General features: G+C 47.5%; 1 pseudogene; it reads right to left on the bottom strand.

The window, feature by feature from the left end:
- Positions 1-3,242: 3,242 nt before the first annotated feature.
- On the bottom strand, positions 3,243-8,280 carry LOC143410599 (uncharacterized; annotated as a pseudogene).
- Between the last annotated feature and the right edge of the window lie 473 nt (positions 8,281-8,753).

Raw genomic sequence — 8,753 nt, forward strand, 5'->3', positions numbered from 1 at the left:
CTGAGAGCTGCTTCATTAACCCTTTCTTAGAAAGGGTTCCCAGGCCTTGGGGACATTAACATTTCAATTTCTCCAAGTGCTCCTCTGCTTTCCTGGACTCCATTCTCTATAATGACCTCCATTTTCTTTATCTTTCTGTATTTTAGACCCCATTTACCTAACTACACTAACTACCTATCTTTATATCTGGCTTCAGAAAGAGATTTATTATGAGAACTGGCTTATACAATTTGCAATCTATAAACCTGGAGAACCCAATAAGACTGGTGATATAATTACAGTCTGCATTTGAAGGCCTGAGAATAGGGAAGTCAATGATGGAAATCCACCTTCAAGGGTAGATAAAGACTGACATCCCATCCCAAGTAGGCAGGCAGGAGGCAAAAGAAGATAAATTTCTTCTTTTTGTCCCTTCTTGTTTTATTCAAGTCCTCAGTGGATTGGATGACACCCACCACCATGGGGGGAGTAATTAAAATTTGCTTTACTGAATTAATATTCAAATATTAATCTCTTCCAGAAACCCCTCACAGATGAACCCAGAAAGAATATTTAATCTGAGAACTTCTTGTGTAAGGGTCCGGCGAAGCGTGGGAGGAAGAGACCACCAAGAGACTAACTTTATGCAATATGCAAGAGGAGTTTGTTTATTGGATCAGCGCGCTGAGTCCCCAGGCTGGCTTGCACAAAGAGGAAGAGCAGCCCAGGGCCCAGAGCAGAGGTTAAGCTGAGCTTAAGTAAACCTTTTGGAGAGGGCGGGGGGAGGGGGGGGGCTTTGCATACATCAGAACAAATCAACAGGAGATGCGGGAAAATTGAACAACTCTGAGTCAAGATTAGCACATTTACTGGCGGGAACAGATTGGACGGGGGTGATTGGTTACTTTTAAGTGGGGGGGGGATATTTAAAATGATTGGTTCTGGGCCCATGGTGCCTAGTGCCAGGCGACTCAAAGTCCCAAGTTATCAGACCACCAGAGGAGTCAGTGAGAATGTTTACTGGGGCAGCTCCGGTATTGTCCTAACAGCTACAGAGATCAAAGGCTCCGGGGTAGCTGAAGAATTTAACATATCAATGGTCTCTTACTTTACAACCCAAGTCTTGCAGTTTAGAAACTTCACAATGTCTGATCTTTTACACTTTTACTCAGGCTCTGGGCTTAGAATCAGCTTAAAAATTTCACCTTTTTCTGTTTATTTTAATCTTAAAAGTAATGAGTCATAATTATTGGAGGGTCTCGTTTTCCATATCTGCCAGTGGAGCATATTGTTGCCTGATTACCATAAGTTTCACCTGTCCAATCTGAGCTCGAAGGAAAGAAACTATGCGGTTAAGTAAACAGGGACCCACAGTTAGTAACAGTATAAGAATAATCAAGGGTCCAGCTAAGGCTGATAGGAGTGTAGTTAACCAGCGGGACTGCGCAAACCAAGACTCAAACCACCCTTGTTGAGTTTCCCTTTCTTTCTGGTGCTCTTCAAGGCGTTTTCTTAATTTATTCATGGATTCTTTTACAACTCCAGTATGGTCAGCATAAAAACAACATTCTTCCCTTAGTGCTACGCAGAGGCCTCCTTCCCTCATAAAGAGAAGATCTAACCCCCACCTATTTTGTAAAACAACCCCAGAGAGAGAGGTTAAAGACTCCTGCAAGGCTGTGATAGAGGTCTCTAATGTCTTCAAGTCCTGATCTATTGCTGTTTCTAACTGGGCCATTTGTTGTGACCCCGGATCATAGCAGCTGCTCCTGTACCAACTCCTGCAGCAGCTCCTATCCCCAATAGTATGGCCAGAGTGAGGTACACTGGTTCCCGTCGGAAATGGGTTATTTGTCCTCCTACTAAACCTTCAAATGATTCTGCATCATGGAAAAGCACCCTGGGGAGTACCTGCACCATCACACAATAATTTACTGAGCTATCAAACACCTGGACTGAAATGCAAGGAGTTAATCCTGAGTAACACGCCCACTGGGTTCCTTTCTCGGGAACTAGAAAGCCCTGTGTAACATCAATTTCTCTATCTGGGTGCATATATGTTGTTTGCTTTTAGGTGGGGACCCTATACATAAACCTGCCCCGGTTACTTCTGGGAGAGTTAACTTTGGATTTTTACCCCAACTACAGGTGGAACTCTGTGTCTTTACAGTGTAAGTCCAATTAACTGCTATCCCTTCATGATAAGGGGGTGTGGCAGAGAGGCATAGCCAGCAGGATTGGGTGAGGTCTGGCTGTGTGGAGTTTAGCACCTCGAAGGTTCCTTTAATTAATTCCCAGGGGGAGGAGTCAGCTGTACTCTGGACTGGGGAAGTAGGCAAAGACGGAAACCAGGAGGAATGAGATAGTAAAGGGATTCTGGTAGTTTTAAGCGAAAGGGGTTTGGGATGCTTAATTCATGGCTTAAGGGGATTGGGCCCTATTGCCATAGGATTTTCTTCCTGCTTAAGTCTGATGGTGAACCAGAGACCAAAGTCATAGGTGGGGCCATAAACATAGAACCGCATTCCCCAGGTATTTCCCGTAAGCCATGTCGTCCTGAGGTAGCCCCTTGCTTTGGAGGTAAAAGTTATGTTGAGGGGATTACACTCCACAGCGAGTGTTCGACACTCGGCTAGTCATACAGTCTCTAGGGTTTATCCAGGTGTTATTTCGACCTACCTGAATCATGCTGTCTGGGGAATTTGGTTTCCACCATGCAGCTCCTGTTTGTTCACAACCCCAAGATTCGCAATAAAAGTAATTGGGCCCTCCACAGGTTCGAGCCTGTTTGCGACTTTGGAAATCAGCTGGACACACATAATAATCAAGACTGGCTAGTCGACACCTATGATGTGGGCGATGACATCCATATGCATATGGTTACCCCGTGGGGAATGTTGTCCTGGCTTGGGGTTGAACGGGATCTGTGTGGGGTCCTCTATGTCAGGGAGGTCCCAGTCAAAAAGGCCTATGGCCAGTTGACAAATGTCAGGATGGAGAGATGGCCACCAAGTCCATAAGGGGGCTTTATGTGATATAGACCACACTACTTGTCCAGTGGGATTTATAATTTGCCAGTGTTGTTGAACAGGCTGATGGGGATTAGGGCTGCAGGTGGTCAGGGGAAGAATCCATAGCCCTACCCACACGACAAACACGCAACTTGAGAGGGTTACCAGTCTGTTCCAGTTTCCAGCCGGAGTCTGGACAGGGCGCAGGCTTGAGATGGGAGGCATGAATCCAGGGAGCCATCCCATCTACTTTTACCACTGTAGGCGTTATAAGCAGCACCTGGTATGGTCGTAGATGAAGTCTCCCACTTGGTATTGATGTGGGATTTCCTTGTCTCCGGGCTGATAAACAGTGGCCAGCTGTTTCCACAGGTATCGCTGGGTGTGTTCAAGGGCTTTAAGTCTGTTAAGCAAGGGGGTGTGAAAGGAATCATTAAGTCTCAGGGTTGGGGTCAGGTCCCTGATTGGAGGAGGGGCACCATAGAGAATTTCATAGGGGGTGAGCTTACACAAAGAGACGGAGGGGGTATTTCTTGCACGAAACAGTGCATAAGGTAGGAGCATAGTCCAATCTTTTATGCTGGTCTCTAAGCTTAATTTCGTTAAGGTCTCTTTGATGGTTCTATTCATCCTTTCTACCTGTCCTGAGCTCTGGGGTCTATAGGCACAATGTAACTTCCAATTAATCCCCAGGGCCCTGGCCAATCCCTGACTTACCTGGGCCACAAACGCCAGTCCATTATCGGACCCCATTACCTTAGGCAGTCCAAATCTTGGAAAGATGTCTTCCAGAATCTTTTTGACCACCATCTGAGCTGTTTCTTTCTTCGTGGGGAAGGCTTCGACCCATCCTGAAAAAATATCTACAAAGACTAGGAGATACTTAAGTCCATATCTTGCTGGCTTGATTTCAGTAAAGTCCACTTCCCAGAACTGTCCAGGTCTGGTCCCTCTCAAGCGCTTTCCTACTGGAAGCTTGGATGGGTATGCATTAACTAATTGGCAGACTTGACAAGCTCTAGTCACCTGTTCAGCTATTTCTTTTCTCTGCGAGTCCGTCAACAACAAGTCCTTTCTTTTGTATTTCAAGAGTGCCTCTAACTTCTTTGAGCCTAAATGGGTAAGCTGGTGTACATCTTTGACATAGAGTTGGGCTTTTTGGAAATGTAAACTTGGCTCTGTAGGATCCCAGAGTTCAGTATCTGTGTCCCCAGGCCATAAGTTGCCTGTATGTTCCCGCGCAGCTAAGTCTCCCAGTCGTTGTTCCCCCGGTGTGGAAACAGCTAACAGGGTCACTCCTTTTAGGGCTGCCAGCTTAGCTTCCTCATCTGCCCGCCTGTTTCGAACTGCCACAGGGTCATTCCCCTTCTGGTGCCCCTGACAGTGCACTATAGCCAATTCTTTAGGGCCTTTTACTGCCAAGAGAAGGTGGAGGATCTCATCTTTGTTCTTTATTTCCTTCCCGGTGGAGGTTAGTAGCCCCCTTTGCTGGTATATAGCCCCATGCACATGAGCAGTGGCGAATGCATAGCGGCTATCAGTATATACAGTAGCTCTTTTGCCTGATGCTAGCTCCAGTGCTTTTGTAAGGGCAATTAGCTCTGCTTTTTGAGCTGATGTTTCTTCTGGAAGGCCAGAGGACCAGATAACATTAGTTTTGCTAACCACTGCTGCTCCAGCCCGCCGCTTACCGTCTTGGAGGAAGCTGCTCCCATCCATAAACCATATGACCTCAGGGCGGGGCAGTGGCTGATCCTTTAAGTCTCCTTGTACACTGGTCTCCTCTGCCAGTATGTGATGGCAATCATGAGCGATAGGTCCTGATGATTCTTCTGGCAGCAGTGTAGCCGGGTTAAGTAGAGCAGGGGGTCCCAGCGTTATTCTGTCCTTGTCAAGCAAGAGGCTTTGGTAATGGGTTATTCTGGAGTTTGATAGCCACCTGTCTGGAGGCTAACGGATGATGCTCTCCAGGGCATGGGGGGCTATAATAGTCAGCTTCTGTTAATTTATCAGCATCCTTTATTAAGAGGGCTGCCGCTGCTATAGCCCTTAGGCAATGGGGCCACCCGCTAGCCACTGGGTCCAATTTTTTGATAAGTATGCTACTGGCCTTTTCCAAGGTCCCAGAGTCTGAGTGAGCACTCCCCGTGGTATTCCTTTCTTTTCCTCGATGTAGAGAGTGAAGGGTTTTTCTACATCTGGGAGTGCTAAGGCCAGGGCAGATAGCAGCACCCTTTTGATATTATTAAAAGCCTGTTGGTGTTCAGGGGTCCATTGGAATTGGGCATCCCCCATTATCAGTGGGTATAGAGGGGCAGCTAAAGATGCAAACCCAGGAATCCATAACCTACAAAAGCCGGCAGTCCCAAGAAACTCTCTGAGCTGTCTCTTATCAGATGGGGGCGGTATCTGCACAACAGTTCACTTTCTGGACTCAGTAAGCCATCGTTTGCCACCCCTAAGTGAATTATCCAGGAAGATTACTTCTTGTTGACAGATTTGGGCCTTTGTAGCAGAAGCCCTATATCCAAGCTGAGCAAGCTCGTATAATAGTGCTTGGGTCCCAGACTCACAGTTCTCTTTTGTGTTGGCTGCCAGCAGCAGATCATCCACATATTGGAGTAGGGTGACTTTGGGGTGTGCAGTTCTGAAGTCATTGAGGTCTCTGTGGAGAGCTTCATCAAAGAGAGTAGGGGAGTTTTTGAACCCCTGTGGGAGTCTAGTCCAGGTTAGTTGGCTGGATGTTCCTGTTTCAAAAGCAAACAACAACTGACTATCCTTGTGCAGGGGCAAGCAGAAGAAAGCATCTTTTAAGTCCAGCACAGTATACCATATCCACCCCAGATTCAGAGTGCTAAGTAAGTTATATGGATTAGGTACCATGGGGTGAATGTCCTGCACTCTGTTGTTGATCTCCCTCAGGTCTTGAACAGGACGGTAGTCCCCAGTTCCTGGCTTTCTTACAGGTAACAGGGGTGTATTCCAGGCCGATTGACAGGGCCTTAGGACCCCAAGAGCCAAGTATTTCTGAATATGAGGTCTATTCCCATCTCTAGCTTCTTTGCTTAGTGGGTATTGTTTAACACTGATTGGAGAGGCAGAAGCTTTTAATTCTACTACTATTGCAGGTTGTTTCATAGCTAGACCTAACCCAGCAGTTTCTGCCCAGGCATCAGGATAATCTTTTATCCATCTTTGGGGTAGTTTACCTATTTGATCGGTCCCAGGGGCCGTGAAGAGTTGATGGTCATCTTCTACTGACATAGTCAAAGCTGTGACTATGGGGGTCTTTACTGAGGGGTTTAGAAACTCCACTTGGGGACCATTGGGGTTAAAAGTTATTTTAGCCCGGAGCTTGGTGAGTAGGTCCCTTCCCATCAATGGGGCCGGGCATTCTGGGATTACTAGGAAGGCGTGGTGAACTTTTCCCCTTCCTAGGTCCATAGTCCTCTTTGTTGTCCAAGCCCGATATTTACTGCCATTAACCCCTTGCACCAGGGATCTTTTATTAGATAAAGGGCCCAGTGGGGCCTTGAGGGCTGAATATACTGCTCCTGTATCTACTTCAAAGTTCACTGGGGTCCCCTCCACCTCAAAAGTTACCCTGAGCTCGGGGAGGGGATCTGAGCCCCGACTTTCCTAGTCATCTTCTAGGGTCAGCATGGTAGGCTGATGTGACTGCTTCTTTTTGGGACACTCTTTGGCCCAGTGTCCTTTTTCTTTATAGTAGGCACATTGGCCTGAGGCCAGGGGCAGCCTTTGGCGTGGGCCCAGATATCTCTTCCTGTCTCCCTGCTTTCTAACTTCTGGCCTGTCTGTGGCTGTGACCAGGACCTTAGCCAATGCTTTACTCTGCCTTATGTTTCTCTCATCTTCCTTGTGTTCCCTTTCCTTTTCTCTCCTCTGTTCTTTCTCTTCCTCAGTTTCTCTCTTATAATATACTTTCTCAGCCTCTCTGACTAAATCTCTTAAGGTCATATATTGTAGTCCGTCTAAACATTGTAACTTTCTCTTAATATCTAGGGCAGCCTGCCCAATAAAAGCCATTGCAACAGATGCCTTTTGGTCCTCTGCCTAAGGATCAAAGGGAGTATATCTCCTACATGCTTCCATAATTCTCTATAGAAACATGGAAGGAGATTCATTGGGTCCCTGAATAATCTCACTTACCTTGGCCAAATTAGTTGGCCGCCTTGCGGCTGCTCGGAAACCCACTACAAGAGCCCGGCGATAAGTGGACAGATGCTCCCTACCTTCAAAGGTGTTAGGGTCCCAGTTGGGTCGGTTTAAGGGGAAGCCAGCTTCGATGATGTTAGGAAGTTGGGTTGGTCTCCCATCTGGTCCAAGAACATTCTTTTGGGCTTCTAAGAGGATTCTCTCCCGTTCCTCTGTTGTAAAGAGAGTCCCCAGAAGCTGTTGGCAGTCATCCCAAGTGGGCTGGTGTGAGAACATCAGCTACTCGACTAAACCTGTAAGTCGGGTGGGGTCCTCAGAAAAAGGGGTTTGTTATTTTTCCAATTGTATAAATCGGAGGAGGAAAAAGGCCAGTATTGGTAAGCTTGCATTTTTTCTCCGTGCCCATCATCTATTGTGGGCCCATAAGGACGGAGAGAAAGCATCACTGGGGCTTCTGAGTTGTTCATTGTCCGCCGCCTGCGAGTCCCTTTAGCTGGCCCAGGCTCCTCCGGTGGGGGAGGGGCTGCTGCTGCCATTGTTGCTGTCGCTGGGAAGTCCCTGGGAGGGCTTTGATCTGACCCAAACACCTCTAGCGGCAGGGTGCCCGAGTCAGCGGCAAGAGGGTCACCTAAAACAAATTGGGGGTTTGGGAGCAACGGTAAAGGATAAGGAGGGGGGGTGGTGGAGTCCAATAAAGTTAAATCCTGTGACTCAGGGAGAACAGAGGGATGAGGGGGAGGAGTGGAAGGTTTGAGTGATAGAATCGTGGGGGAAGACACTGGAATAGAAACTGGGAAAAGGAAAGGCTTCACCCATATGGGAGGAAATTCACAAAGGTCCTGCCAGGTCAAAATATATGGCTGCTGGTCTGGATGGCCACGTGGCCCTGGCTGAAAAACAGTATCTCTGACTTTGCAAACTAGAGGGAGGTGGAAAGACCCCCCTGGGGGCCATTCAACTCCTAGGGTGGGCCATTCTGAAGCACAGAGTGTCTGCCAGGTCCGGCGTTTCACTGTAAAAGAAAGATTTTGAGCCCTTGATTTTGAGCCCTTGCGCGGACATCCGTCCAATGATCAAGGGTCAGGGACAGAGACGTGGAATAGCCTTGTCCCATACTGAAAGTTACTCAAACAGAGACAGGGACGAGACAGTACGACATGACAAACACGGACACACAGTAAACATTTAACACAAGTTCAGAAGCAGAGATTAAAGACAGGCAGGAAATTTAATCCTGAGAAAAAGAATTGCAAGCAAAACCAAATGGATTGGCAGCAAAATATATCTAATGAGGTCTATTCCCTCTACCTGATGTGGGGGGGCTATTCTGTTTCCACCCCCCGCGAGTCCCCCAAGGCGTCCCTCTGAGGAACGTGGCCTGTGGCTTCTGGCACTTCTGTCTGCCACTGCCAGGGGAAGCTCACGCTCTCCGCTGGCAGTCACACGCTGCCAATCCAAACCAAACCTAGAAGGCTCTGAGAGTTCACACCCTCTGGGAGCTCACGCCCGCCATTGAGCCAAAAAAAAAAAACAAAAACAAACCTGAGCGATCGCAAAGGAAGAACAAAGAGAGAAAGAAGAAGAAGA

The sequence above is a fragment of the Callospermophilus lateralis genome, chromosome 11 (assembly GCF_048772815.1).
Source record: "Callospermophilus lateralis isolate mCalLat2 chromosome 11, mCalLat2.hap1, whole genome shotgun sequence".
Lineage (NCBI taxonomy): Eukaryota > Metazoa > Chordata > Mammalia > Rodentia > Sciuridae > Callospermophilus > Callospermophilus lateralis.